General features: G+C 34.7%; 1 protein-coding gene across 2 annotated transcripts in view; it reads left to right on the top strand.

Moving 5' to 3' along the window:
- LOC127844090 (invertebrate-type lysozyme-like) overlaps positions 1-16,075 on the top strand; it is a 112,150-nt gene that overhangs the window by 90,349 nt on the left and 5,726 nt on the right. The window lies entirely within an intron of this gene.

The raw sequence follows: 16,075 nt of genomic DNA on the forward strand, positions 1-16,075 counted from the left end.
TATGTAAACACTGTCAAACAATTAACCTGTTTGCTATGCTTTTTAAGGATTTTTCAGCACCAATGCCATGATCAGAAATGTTTTGCTGCTAATTGTCATTGGGCATAATTTTTTTAATGATTGGGTACAAAAATGCAGTGTTTGTTGAAATTTGCTTGCAAACATAATTCAATTCCTGGCTTAGTAGTGCTGAACATGACCAAAGTATCATGTGTATAAAACAATACATAACAAGATGTGCTTGTGAAACACTTTGTTCCCCCCATATCTTTGACCTTGAAAGATGACCTTGACCTTTCACAACTGAAAATGCCAAATATCAAGTTGCTATCTTCAATATTTTACCTTTGACCTTGAAGGATGACCTTGACCTTGACTTTTCACCAATCAAAATGTGCAACACCATGATATACACAAAGTGACATGCATGCCAAATATCAAGTTGTTATCTTCAATATTGCAAAAGTTATGGCCAATGTTTTAGTTTGACGCAAACAAACAGACAGGGCAATTAAAAACATGTCCTCCAGTATAGACGGGGGGGGGGGGCATAAAAAATACACGAGTCGTCCCAGGAGTATACAATTTATTGTACACGCTCTTATATGAGTAAACCTTATGAAAATAGTCAACTTTCCTGATTCTACCATAGTATGGTGTTTCTTAAGGTAGCAATATACAGTCTTTATACACCCATTAACATTGGTAATGGGGGCTATATAGGAGTCACTTTGTCAGTCTGTCGGTTTGTCGGTCAGTCCCGAAATTTCATCCGATCTTCAGCAAACTTGGTCACAAGTTGCATCTTGGTGATGTATAGGTCAAGTTTGAATATGGGTCATGCCGGGTCAAAAACTAGGTCACGGGGGCACTTAGTGTGTTTTAAACCGAACGTTTGTCCGGACCATAACTATGTCATTTATTGTTAGATTTTTAAATAACTTGGTATATTTGTTCACCATCATGGGACGGTGTGTCGTGTGCAAAAAGTACGTCGATATATCCAAGGTCAAGGTCACACTTGGAGTTCAATGGTCAAATGCTTGTCCGGGCCATACCTTTATCATTTATTGTGAGATTTTAAAATCATTTGGCAAATTTGTTCACCATCATGGGATGGTGTGTCGCGCGAAAGAATTACATCCTTATCTCCAAGGTCAAGGTCAAACTTTGAGTTCAAAGATCAAAAATCGCCATAAATGAGCTTGTCGGGGCAATAACTATGTCGTTCATTGTGAGATTTTAAAATCATTTGGCACATTTTTTTCACCATCATTGGACGGTGTGTCGCACGAAAGAATTAAGTTGATATCTCGTAGGTGAAGGTCACACTTTAAGTTCAAAGGTCACAAATGGCCATAAATGAGCTTGTCCGGGCCATAACTATGTTGTTTATTGTGAGATTTTAAAATCATTTGGCACAATTGTTCACCATCATTGGCCGGTGTGTCGCACGAAAGAAAAACGTCCTTATCTCCAGGGTCAAGGTCACACTTTCATTTCAAAGGTCAAAAATGGCCATAAATGGGCTTGTCCGGGCCATAACTATGTCATTCATTGTGAGATTTTAAAATCATATGGCACATTTGTTCACCATCAATGGACGGTGTGTCGCGCGAAAGAATTACGTCGATATCGTCAAGGTCACACTGTGAGTTCAAAGGTCAAAAATGGCCATAAATGATCTTGTCCAGGCCATAACTATGTCATTAATTGTGAAATTTTTAAATTACTTGGTATATTTGTTCACGATCATTGGACAATATGTTAATAATAATTCGAAAGAATTACATCGATATCTCCAAGGTCAATGTCACACTTGGAGTTCAAGGGTGAAAAATGGCCATAAATGAGCTTGTCCGGGCCATAACTATGTCATTCATTGTGAGATTTTAAAATGACTCTGTACATTAATTTTGTTCAAAGTCATTGGATGGCGTGTCATGCGAAAGAATTCAATAGTTCTAAAGTCAAAATGGCCATAAATAATAATGGCATAATAATTCTTAACGAGAGCGCCGATGGCGTTGAAAGCCTATTTGCAAGTTACAGCAAAGTTGCTGCTGAAGTAAATGTTAAGGGATCGGACAGTTGACTGAATGAGCGAGAGCACCGATGGCGTTGAAAGTCTGAGGCTGATATGGGTGGTCTATTTAAAAGGATGCATTTTATTTATTATAAGACATAAGTTTATAAAACCTATATTTTTCTTTTTGTCATTGATTGTAATTTATGATGTTAGTTTTAAAATTTTGATTTTGTGTTGCTTTTTTCTAAAAATGTGTATTAAGTAATAAAGCTTGTAAGAGAACAAGTAATGTTCAGTAACCTTTAGTTTCAGTACATTTTAAAGCAATTTAATATTGAATCAATTTAAATTTTGTAACAAGTTTTAGTTTCAAAGACAAAAATAATCATTTAAAATCTAACTATTAGCAGAGATTCAAAAATCTGACCTGTATGTATATTGTCATTGTCAGCATTTCGATTTCCAGCAAATGTTACCTCTTCCCGTTTTCTCATCCTTTAGTGTTGTTTAAATGGGCCATTTAACTTTGCAGAAGCATAGTTAAATAGCACAAGGTAATTAATCAAGGTATCATCAATTAACAGTTTTAAGAAGTTTAATGGCTCCTGCCTCTCCATTTCAACGTTCAAAAAGTGAAAGACCTGTTAATGGGGGACTCCTATGTTCACCCATTCTCTACATCAAATTGATTTAAATCGGTCAATTCTGGCTCAAAGTAAATCATTTTAATTTCAATTAACACATCTATATTACTTTCAAACTCTACTACATCAAATCCATAGAAAGGCAGGCCAGAATCCATGTCAGAATATAATCAGAAAACTTTCATCGTACTCTGCGATGTTTCTTACACATTTCCAAAGAATGAAAGTGCTTTTTGTCCGACTTCCTGTTGAGCATATGTAAATTTCTATTAATAATTAACCAATGACATTTTACATATCCACAAACCAGGGCCGAATGAATTCAGTTATGTAAAGATTTGACCTCTCCCAGAAGTAAACAAAGGAAATTGAAAGTATTTGTGAGGTCACTATCAACAAGAACATAATTGTTTTACGAACGAAATTTGTTTTAGATTCTAAGTACGTTTTTTCACGTTAAACGGTCTTAGAAAAAATTCACTAAACACGATGTAAGCAATATTCTTGGAAGAACATGTTAGAAAAAAAGTTTTCAAATGAACAATTGTAAGAATTACCAAATACTATATTAAATGTCTATTTCGTCTGGCCAAAATCTGGTTAGGCATCAAAACGACCAGCCATTCTTCCCTTGTGATTTCGAAATGTGGTATTACAAAAGCCTATTTGCGTTGCAAATTGGCTAAAAATCGCCATAACTTAGATTCTCTTGTTTTGTGAAGACAGCAAGCAAAATAGTCTGTGTCAATGCGGCACGTGGGGGTATACGTCACGTCTGTGAAAAAACTCTAGTTAGCCTTAGTGTCGAATTGGCAGGTGAGAAATTTTTAATAAATAGGGATACAATGAAACTGAGCAGCAATAATAGTGTTTTACTAGTTTAAAGTATCAGATTTGAGTGGTGGTGGTGGTTTGAAAAGCATGCTTGGTGAATTCGAAAATGTGTCCAGTGCATAGCCAGTGTCTCTGCTGGGCTGCCAAGGTCATGAAATACGTACATGCCGGTTTCTAGCTCCGAAGGCTGATTTTGCAAGAATTTTAAAGGTGCCTCCACTCAACTGAATTTCTGTGGAAAAACACGTGGATGACCCAAGGATTCTACGGTGTCGGTCAAATATCTGGTTAGTGATGCATTAAAACAGAAGGTGTTTAATGAACTTGCATTTGCAGTTAAGTGGTAAATTTGTGTTGAAAATCACGGTAATGGCCGTTACATTCAGACCACCAAATTGGCTGATTTTCCATGATAAAAATATAGAGCAAGTGGGTGCACCATGGCTATCCATGTATTTTTTGGAACACATACCCCAACAATACTGAAGATATGTTTTGTATGATTTCAGGTGTAGACGTTGTGTCAGCAGTCAGGATGGACAGTACCCCCACACCGGCATCCAGTAGCCAATTTGTGAAAATTTGTAGTGTACCCACTTAAGTATGGAGGTGGCCGGTTCCCAGTTTTGTTGTTTTCCGGATGAGTTAACTCCCTTGGAAAGGAGTAAGCTAAGAGGTAAGTATTTATTAATTCAAATGAATTTTACTTTTAAAAAATTGTATTTAGATGTGTATAACTATTTTCGTTTATGAAATGTAATTTTCTCTCCCCTCGCTTGCATCCTCAATCGTGATGTCCAATAAACATTTCGCATTCTTCTTTACTTTATATGCTAATTACGCCAGTTTTAATGGCTATTTATCATTTATAAATAGTTATATACCAAATGCATAAATCAAGTCAATGCAGTGAATACGCAAATTAGATTTTTACACTCCCTAGTGTACGCGCGATTTGTAATAACCTGTAATACCATGAGAAAGCCGTGGTCGCATTAAACAGTTTTTAGATGGTCGCTTAGCGACCGTCTAAGGTGGTTAGTCTAAAATTCAGGTCGATGCGCATTAGCTACTAGGAGCTCAATACCCGCTTACTACGCGTATCCGCGCGAGAAAGAGTTGTATAATTTATGCAAGAGGTTTGAGTTCTCCAATTATATTCATTCACATATGGTAACATGATATTAATATCGTGTTAAATGCAATAGTTTCGAACGGTGATTTTATAGAAAAGAATCAATACGATGATCGTATTGTACGTGTCGCGGAGGAGATTGTTTATGAATGAATAAAATAGTCTACTTTCTGCAGCGTCTTCATGACGTAGGCTGTCCATAATATGAGGCTATTAATAGATGCGCCTGTCGATAAACAAAGGAAAGTCCACGGGCGATAACAACGCAATAGGTTACACTCTCACATACACCTCAATGACGTAGTACAGGTCATTCGTCAATTGAGGCTATTAATAGATTCGGGAAAAAGTTAACGCTTATTTATATTCTCAATTTATAAAACGTTGAACATAAGTTTAACAATAACTTCAGCGATACGATAGACAAACAAAAAAATGTTTCATAATCGCTAAACCCGAATATAACAAACAATTTATAATAATAATACGAATGACCTGTTTCGTAACCTCGTTCATGCTACTACAGCGGGCATTTCTGGAATATGTTCTTTGGTTCTCAACAGATAGCGGCGATCTTTTGTATTTACGGGTGCTAGCAACGCAATAGTAGAAGGTTAGTAGACGGTTTAGCTTGTTTATATTCACAGTTCTCAATACATAGACAGCTGGATATGAGTTCATCAATTACTACAGGCATACTATAGGCAACCTCGAAAATGCTTTATAATTGCTAAAACCGAAAACAACTAAATATATTATATTAAATATATTGATAACAATAAATATCTTTTAAAAATGTAGTCGGCGTATTAGCTGACTTTGAAATAAAGTTTGTAAGTTACTTTTCTAAAGAAATAAACACAATTAAACAAAAGTTAAACAATTGTGTTGTGTTTATCACTTGTAAGTTGCATATTCACCGCATGAAATGTGTGGTAGCATTGTCAAACCACACATTAGTGTGAGTAGCTAACAAATACTACGGGAGAGCACTTTATATGTGTCCTCATATGCCTTGTTATAAGTATCTTTCTTCACTATCGAAAAATATCGTATGTTGATATTTTATTTAAACGCAGTTTTCTTTCGACACATTTAAATCACACGTCAATAGCGCCGTCATGCGAAAATGGGTCTTATGCGTTTCGGCAAGTGTTTGTTAAACCCAACATGTGCTTTTGCGCAATCAGGCCATAGGCGATGCTGTTCGCTATAAAATCACTCGATATGTTATGTTTCTCCTTACCAGAAGGAGAGCTAGCTGAGTGGGCTATTTATATGATGGGCGCATATGGAATAAGACCCATTTTCGCATGACGAGGGTCATTACAAATCTCATTTCGAATTGAAAATGCCACATTTAAGAACAATTCTTTTTGATACAAAATTAAATTCAAAATAGCAAACTTGTTAATAATGGCAGCCTATCCACACATTGAGGAATGATTTCCAGACGTGCTGACCAAGCACGGCAAACATTGTGGTATGATAATTAAACGATTTTCTCTTATCGTGACACTATACTATTTCGCTAATGATTGTTTTCTCATCTTGGAGGCGAAAGTGAAATTCTGCGAGATGGATTGTAACGCGTAATTGTAACAGGGCCACAATTTGTGTCGTTTGAGCATACAGAGAAAAGTCCGGAATTCCTTACACTGAACAGTGCTACATCCTTTGAATTGAGCACATACGCAGTGATGTAGAAAAAATTCAGAGGTTGTATCTCGAATCAGCTTATTAAATATTCGATAATATCCATGCGTGTCTGTTGGCGTCATGTAAAAGTCACTAAGATGAAAACTGAGTAAAACAGCTACGCCTAAAAGCGCATTAGTGCTCTATACCTATGTTTATGTCAGCGTTGTTGACACCGTGTGAACTGCTCGGGTAACAAGTAAAGCAAAAACAGCAATGTTTATATACTTTTATTCCTCCATATACAAGATACGAAGATTATTGTATATTTTGAATTTGTATATGGTGTCAAAAATCAAAAGTTTTGTACACGGAACTTTCATTATGAATTTATATTCTTGGTGAGATAGTTATTTGATATTAGAAAAAATATTCCTTTAATATGATGGTGACTGCAAACTTTCTTTATATTAAGTTCTCATTACCATTTTTATCATACTTTCTATGCTTTCAGAACGTCCAAAAAGCATGTTTTTATTTTGTCTAAGTTATTTCTATGAAATAATAAGGATGATAAAAAGGCACACAAAACTCGACCCGTGCGCTATGACAGACACTTTATAGAGCTGAATGGCGTGTGTTCATTTCAAACTTGCGATTGATTTTGAAAAATGAATTGCGTGTTAAATTATGCAATAACGAACATCTTCAGTGCCTTCAGCGCTTTGATTGGCTTAGGGCTGCGCCCCAAGGCCATAGCAATGATACAAATTTCTGAGACAGTCAGAATTGACTGGCTGCCAAAATCCAAATTCCCAAAAGTCCGATTTACCACTTAATTCATGCGCAATAAAATTAGTTCTTCGCAGATCTCAATAACCCGCCTTGTAAATACAGAACATTACTATATAACATAACAGTGTTGCTAAGAATTAGCTACGACATAGTTTTTATTGTTCGCATATTCATGCGAGAATAAGTTCCTCACTTGACGGTCTAGGCAGAAAAGATACGAGTGTCAAATATTCACGATCTTTCTCGGAAATAGACGAAGTAACCGGATATGGTATTTCACTGCGCAGATCGAGCGCGAAAATCGAGCGCGAAAAGTTCTACGTGATACAATTTACACAATCTGTACACCGTTCTTTATCAGAGTAAGTGGATTTTCTTTTGTATACACATTACAAAGGAAGTATGAGTGGTTACCTGATCTGTTAATTGTGTAATAAAACGCTCTTTTAGGCTATTGAAAGTGATATATTTTACGCCAACAAGAACAGTTTTTTGCGGCCATGTTGTTGTTGTTGTTGTTTTATATCTTCACCGCCTATGTAGACGAACCTCAACTTGATCTTTAGAAATGAACAAAAGGTTATCGTTCCCACCATCAGTATCGTGTAGTCCTCCACCGTCTTTGTACACTGTAGTATATACACAAATATTGTCTTTTTTACAGTCTCTGAGCATCTGCACTCAACCGCTAGGGTAAATCCGTATAAATTCGGACAAAGGGAGAAATTCGGACAATACTTCTTCCCAAGCACACTAAATCTAGCCCCAGTCCTTCAGCGCCTACGGCGCATTGATTAATAAAATGCAGCTATAATCAATCAATTTTACTGAGTATGAATAGCAATTTTCGGATTTCAAGGTAAACCCTCTATGCTACAAGTAATTGTAAAACGACCATCACGAAATCCATGTGTTTCTGAAGTAGTTCATAGATCAAGCCCTTGATTTCTCACTCACCAAGTCGTCATACACGTGGTTAATAGTTACCTGTATTTACAATGCAAACACCGTGGCTGTCCTGAACAGTTTTTTTAAAATGCATATACAATCACTTTTATTAATTAAGAATAGTGATTTTGAGATTTTATTAGCTCGGCTGTTTTCGGAGAAAACCCGAGGTATTGTCATAGCCAGCTCGTCGTGTCGTGTCGTCCGCGTCGTGCTAAAACCTTAACATTTTGTCGAGGTTTTGAACATTGGCTCTAAAATCAAAGTGTTTCCACCTACAACTTTGAAACTTCATATGTATGTGCACCTTGATGAGTTCTACACGCCACATCCATATTTGGGTCACTAGGTGAAAGGTCAAGGTCACTGTGACCTCTAAAAAAAAAATCTTACAAGCTTTTATTTATTAAAAAAGGAACCGGCTGCCGAGCGTTGGCACCTGTTATGCGGTGCTCTTGTTGAAATCATAATGTCACGTTACATCACGTAATGACCTTGGTCCCTACATTTTTGTAATGGTTTTGCTATTCTTTTAAAGCATTCATAATCCTCTTCATTCCTTTGTATCCCGATAATGTGTCGTGAGCTCATATAACAGATAATAGCCGTGTTAAATGGGGATAAGTTAAGCTATGAGTTGTCTCCAATTTTAAACACATTTGAGATATTCTGACTCCAATTTACTGTAGCTTTTTACTGTAGTTATTGATATTGTGTATGCTGTTACACGATATGCCGATGTTTATGTTAACATTTCTCATGTTCATGTTTGAATTAATTTTAACATATACGCTAAGCAAATATTCCCCTTTGGCCATGCATTGTTTCGTTTCGGGAGGCAAAACGGGAGTATTTTATTTTATACTACGTGATACTGATGCCGATGTTTTTAGTAATCTTCGATAAATGTAATATCAATTTAATACTTATACTAATAACTTAATCTAAATAAAATTGTTTATCCTTTATGACTATCTACGCTTTGTGATTTACCTAGATGAGCATTTGTAAGGATTTTGGTCTTGAATCACGGCAATTTTTTTCATGTTCTTACAGTCCTGTTTACTTGTAGTTTCGTTGATTGGAAATCAAAAGATATAGCTCGTTGTTAATGCTACCTTACATATTACAATATGCTTTATTTTTTTGTTAACATATGTTATCCAACTTTCTCATCTGCAACAAGTTTATTGTATTGTGCTGATGCTTATTATTTTATGTACTTTATTAGTCCTGTCCAGCATGTTTCAAGAAGTTACACGAAATGTAATTTATTTTTCCATTACCTCGCGGTCGTTCAGCCATGTATGCTCGCGTTGAAATCTTTTACCTAATGGGTAACGATCTTGCTGCTTATCGAATCACCGTGGGGTTATTCAACTCAAGTAAATTTTGTCGTCGTAAAGTATTCTTTTACACGTTTAGTGCAACGCGCGAATTTGTATTTCTGTTTTCCTTATTTCTCGGGCTCTCGCGTGCTTTATTCTCAGGCTGCATTATTCGACCGTTTTCGAAATGAATCTCATATTAATTTACGTTTTACGCTCTCTTTTACCTTTGTCAGGGGATATTTAGCAAAATCCTGGACCAGAATACAAGGCATTTAGTGTCTTAGACTTAAACGTGCGGTCAATTCGAACCAAATTTGATTATATCGCAAGTAATCTGTGTGATTTTGACATTTTATAATTCACGGAAACTAATTTTACGGACGTTGTTTCCGATAATGTTTTAAAAATTACACGCTTTAATGAAGTTTTTCACAGAACATATTTTACAACTCACTTATTAATTTATGAAAATGAGTCTATAATGTCGCGGCGTGTAATTGAGTAAGAGTGTCCGCGTATGCACACATTATAGATTGAAATTAATACAGGCCACATCTCCGCAAAACTTTGCGGTTTTATCGTCCCCCAAACTTTAGCATATCGTTTTGGAATGACCTTGAAACTCGTATTAATAAAGCCTTTGACAGGAACCAAAATGTAATTGTGCTTGGTGATATAAATGAAGACCAACTTTAAAACTGTACCCATCTCAAACAGTCATTGACCATCTGTAATTTAAGAAACGTTATAACTGATGCGACCAGAGTCACCGCAAATTCAACTAGATTAATTGACCCCATAAGCGTCTCTGATAATGTAATTGTACTGAACAGTGAGGTAATTTCAATTGACACTTCTATAAGTGATCACCACACTACGGCTGCGCATATTCAAGTCCCAACAGTCCTAAGTAAACCGATGCAAAGACATTTCTGGCTGTATAAGCGATGTGATTTTCAACATCTTACGTACATTTGCGCGTAAACGCGACAGACTTAAATCTAACGCTATAAAATAACCTTCTGCTAACAACTGGGCTAAATTCAAATGCGCTCGTAACAGAGTCAACAATATGATTAAACATGCAAAGGAACAATTTTATTCAAATATTGAAATTACACTAACTTATTTACAATCGAACAATTCAAAACAATACTGGAAGATGTTAAAACACGGCCAAATCTTGACAAACGAAGAATTTATCTCAAACTCATTAATTTCTACAAAATGCATAATGGCCAATGTTTAAATTACCTTGCTAACCTTCTTCCACAAACAGTTCTTGGACAGTCATCACGAAATCTTAGAAACGCGAAAGACTATATTATTTTATAAAGAAGAACTTGACTTTATCCACGCTCGTTTTTACCATCTGCTATTAATCTTTGGATTTCCTAACACATTGATATCCAAAACATTGGCACCATTTCAAAACTATAATCCTCGCTTAAACAATTTTTTAATTACTGCGACGACAATGCCCTGTACTTTTATACCGGAGATAAAAACTCATCAATTTGCAATTTGACATGCCCGTGTAAGAAATAAATGCAGCAACTTAAACTCTGACCTATTTAATAATGATTTAGCAAAAACCCCTTTATGTACATGCGAAAGGTGGTTGAAAATGTTTAGCATATCTTTTTTCGATGTCCTACTTACCGTTTGCATCGATTATCTCTTTTTACTGCGCAACGATCATTTAATCCCCTTAATTGTGAACTGCTCCTTTTTGGTAAGCCCTCATTAAATAATGAAAACAACACATTTATTTTTAACGGAGTTCAAAGATATATTAATGCGACAAAACGATTTTTAACTAGCTAACAATATTCTTATGCTGGACAGGACTAATGACTTTCCTTAATTCTTTCGTTATTTTTATCATTATAAATATTATTTACCATTATTATTGTCCCTTACCGGTTTCACCGAAGGGGACTTATGGTTTTCGCTCTGTCTGTCCGTCTGTCTGTCTGTCTGTCTGTCTGTGAGTATGTCTGTCACACTTTTCTGGATCCTGCGATAACTTTAAAAGTTCTTAATATTTTTTCATGAAACTTGAAACATGGATAGATGGCAATATGGACATTATGCACGTCATTTAATTTTGTTACTTCGTCAAATATTCTGGTTGTTATGGCAACAAATAGACTATAAATACTGCTGAAAATGGTGGTTTTCTGGATTCTGCGATTACTTTAAAAGTTCTTCATATTTTTTTCATAAAACTTGAAAAATGGATAGATGGCAATATGGACATTATGCACGCCATTTCATTTTGTTCCTACGCAAAATATTCTGGTTGCTATGGCAACAAATAAAAAAAATATGACAATGGTGGAGCCGGTAGGGGACATACATTTTAATTGCTTGACAATAGTCTTGTTATTTATGTTATTATTACAACTATTATTATTATTATTATTATTATTACTTATTGTTATTATTATTACTATTACTATTATAATAATAGTAGTGGTGATAATAATAATTATAATAAATAACTATTATTATTGCTATTACCATTATAATAATATAAACTAGAATAATCATTATATTCATTCCGTTTTGTGTACTCTACTGTGATTGCTGTAAATGACATAACTTAATTTGTCTATATCTCTCACTATTATAAGAAGTTAAACTTTCCTAAGGGTAAGACCACCGATAATGTAATAGAACTTTAGGACTAACCCTTTTTCCATTATGTATGTTTGGACCAAATGTACCATTTTGTATAAATGTCATACTTTGGAAATAAAATATGTTTAAAGTTGAAGTTCATTTCTAGTTGTATGTTGTGTCTATGATGTTCATTTCCAGTTTTATGTTGTTTACATTACATTCAGTTTTAGTTGTATGTTTTGTCTTTGACGTTCAGTTCTAGTTGTCTGTTGTTTCCATCACATTCAGTTCTAGTTGTCTGTTGTTTCCATCACATTCAGTTCTAGTTGTCTGTTGTTTCCATGACATTCAGTTCTAGTTGTCTGTTGTTTCCATGACATTCAGTTCTAGTCATGTCTCTGACAGGTGGAAGAGTTCCTGGCGACTAAGTTTCCATACATTCACAAGCTGATTGACCTGCAGAAGGAATTTGAAACCCGGAGGTAACTGTTACAGAAGATTAGATACTTTAAATTTGTATCAATTTTTGCCCGATTTTACAGTACATAAAACATAAGGGTTTTTTTTACATTTTACACAGTAACATCGAGTTAGCTTATCTTAGTTGTGCCCATGACCATGCAGATACTTGTGCCATTTACTGCAAATTTAAAGGTTGTGGGAGAATGACTGTAGAAAATATTTCAAGACCGATCCCTACATTAATTAAGGGATCGGACAAGGTAATGAGCTAAAACTCTTCATTAGCAGTCCTGAGCTTTACTGCCAGAGTTAGCCAGTCCATCTTGCTTACATCTGCCAGAGACTTTATTGCAATTTTGCTTAAACATATAACTGTGTCTGTTAAATGTAGGAAATTTTGATTTATGTTATTTCAAGTATTTAGGATTTGCTGACAAACTTTGGCCAATTTAATCAGTACATATTTTTTTATTTTGATATTGCTTTTTGATATATTATAGAAATAGTACTTATAAAATATATTTTGAATTATCAAAAATCGTTGTTCTACAATTAGAAATTTCTCTAAAAGAAATACCCCAATAATAAAATATAAACACTACTACCTATTATAAACCCTATTTACATGGTACATAAACACTACTACCTATTATAAACCCTATTTACATGGTACATAAGAGCCTTGCTACTACTACCTATTATAAACCCTATTTACATGGTACATGAGAGCCTTGCTACTACTACCTATTATAAACCCTATTTACATGGTACATGAGAGCCTTGCTACTACTACCTATTATAAACCCTATTTACATGGTACATGAGAGCCTTGCTACTACTACCTATTATAAACCCTATTTACATGGTACATAAGAGCCTTGCTACTACTACCTATTATAAACCCTATTTACATGGTACATGAGAGCCTACAAACACTACTACCTATTATAAACCCTATTTACATGGTACATGAGAGCCTACAAACACTACTACCAATTATAAACCCTATTTACATGGTACATGAGAGCCTACAAACACTACTACCTATTATAAACCCTATTTACATGGTACATGAGAGCCTACAAACACTACTACCTTTTATAAACCCTATTTACATGGTACATGAGAGCCTACAAACACTACTACCTATTATAAACCCTATTTACATGGTACATGAGAGCCTTGCTTTAGGACAATTTCTGTTTAAACTGTGTTTTGATAAGGAAATACTTACTTTAAAAGAATAATACAGTAAGGCTTCAACCCAAGTTCATGGAAAAAAGCTTGTTCATCGTTATTAAGCAATTTGTACCAAACATGCACGTTTTCATGTCGATCCGACAAGTAGAAATGCCTTAAAATGCATTTTGATATACAGACTTCTTATGGCGGTACTTGCATTTCATAAAACACCATGATTTACCGCTCATTTAGACTTGTTTTAACGCAATGGAGTCAAATAATGTGTAACACGTGTAAAAGGTTTCTCAAAGCCGGATATACTGTGAGAGGCAGAGGCGGGTTTTTTTTTTATTACTCCCAAATCATGTATCTCTTTAAAAAAAAACAAGAGCACCGCATAACGGGTGCCACGCTCGGCTGCGGGTGCATTTTGAATAAATGAAAGCTTGTCAGAATTTTTTTTAGAGGTCACAGTGACTTTGACCTTGTGACCCAAAAATGGGCGTGGCATGTAGAACTCATCAAGATGCAGCTGCATATGAAGTTTTAAAGTTGTAGGTTGAAGCACTTTGATTTTAGAGCCACACTTTTCTGGATCCTGCGATAACTTTAAAAGTTCTTAATATTTTTTCATGAAACTTGAAACATGGATAGATGGCAATATGGACATTATGCACGTCATTTAATTTTGTTACTTCGTCAAATATTCTGGTTGTTATGGCAACAAATAGACTATAAATACTGCTGAAAATGGTGGTTTTCTGGATTCTGCGATTACTTTAAAAGTTCTTCATATTTTTTCATAAAACTTGAAAAATGGATAGATGGCAATATGGACATTATGCACGCCATTTCATTTTGTTCCTACGCAAAATATTCTGGTTGCTATAGCAACAAATAAAAAAAATATGACAATGGTGGAGCCGGTAGGGGACATACATTTTAATTGCTTGACAATAGTCTTGTTATTTATGTTATTATTACAACTATTATTATTATTATTATTATTATTACTTATTGTTATTATTATTACTATTACTATTATAATAATAGTAGTGGTGATAATAATAATTATAATAAATAACTATTATTATTGCTATTACCATTATAATAATATAAACTAGAATAATCATTATATTCATTCCGTTTTGTGTACTCTACTGTGATTGCTGTAAATGACATAACTTAATTTGTCTATATCTCTCACTATTATAAGAAGTTAAACTTTCCTAAGGGTAAGACCACCGATAATGTAATAGAACTTTAGGACTAACCCTTTTTCCATTATGTATGTTTGGACCAAATGTACCATTTTGTATAAATGTCATACTTTGGAAATAAAATATGTTTAAAGTTGAAGTTCATTTCTAGTTGTATGTTGTGTCTATGATGTTCATTTCCAGTTTTATGTTGTTTACATTACATTCAGTTTTAGTTGTATGTTTTGTCTTTGACGTTCAGTTCTAGTTGTCTGTTGTTTCCATCACATTCAGTTCTAGTTGTCTGTTGTTTCCATCACATTCAGTTCTAGTTGTCTGTTGTTTCCATGACATTCAGTTCTAGTTGTCTGTTGTTTCCATGACATTCAGTTCTAGTCATGTCTCTGACAGGTGGAAGAGTTCCTGGCGACTAAGTTTCCATACATTCACAAGCTGATTGACCTGCAGAAGGAATTTGAAACCCGGAGGTAACTGTTACAGAAGATTAGATACTTTAAATTTGTATCAATTTTTGCCCGATTTTACAGTACATAAAACATAAGGTTTTTTTTTACATTTTACACAGTAACATCGAGTTAGCTTATCTTAGTTGTGCCCATGACCATGCAGATACTTGTGCCATTTACTGCAAATTTAAAGGTTGTGGGAGAATGACTGTAGAAAATATTTCAAGACCGATCCCTACATTAATTAAGGGATCGGACAAGGTAATGAGCTAAAACTCTTCATTAGCAGTCCTGAGCTTTACTGCCAGAGTTAGCCAGTCCATCTTGCTTACATCTGCCAGAGACTTTATTACAATTTTGCTTAAACATATAACTGTGTCTGTTAAATGTAGGAAATTTTGATTTATGTTATTTCAAGTATTTAGGATTTGCTGACAAACTTTGGCCAATTTAATCAGTACATATTTTTTTATTTTGATATTGCTTTTTGATATATTATAGAAATAGTACTTATAAAATATATTTTGAATTATCAAAAATCGTTGTTCTACAATTAGAAATTTCTCTAAAAGAAATACCCCAATAATAAAATATAAACACTACTACCTATTATAAACCCTATTTACATGGTACATAAACACTACTACCTATTATAAACCCTATTTACATGGTACATAAGAGCCTTGCTACTACTACCTATTATAAACCCTATTTACATGGTACATGAGAGCCTTGCTACTACTACCTATTATAAACCCTATTTACATGGTACATGAGAGCCTT

The sequence above is a fragment of the Dreissena polymorpha genome, chromosome 9, assembly GCF_020536995.1.
Source record: "Dreissena polymorpha isolate Duluth1 chromosome 9, UMN_Dpol_1.0, whole genome shotgun sequence".
NCBI lineage: Eukaryota > Metazoa > Mollusca > Bivalvia > Myida > Dreissenidae > Dreissena > Dreissena polymorpha.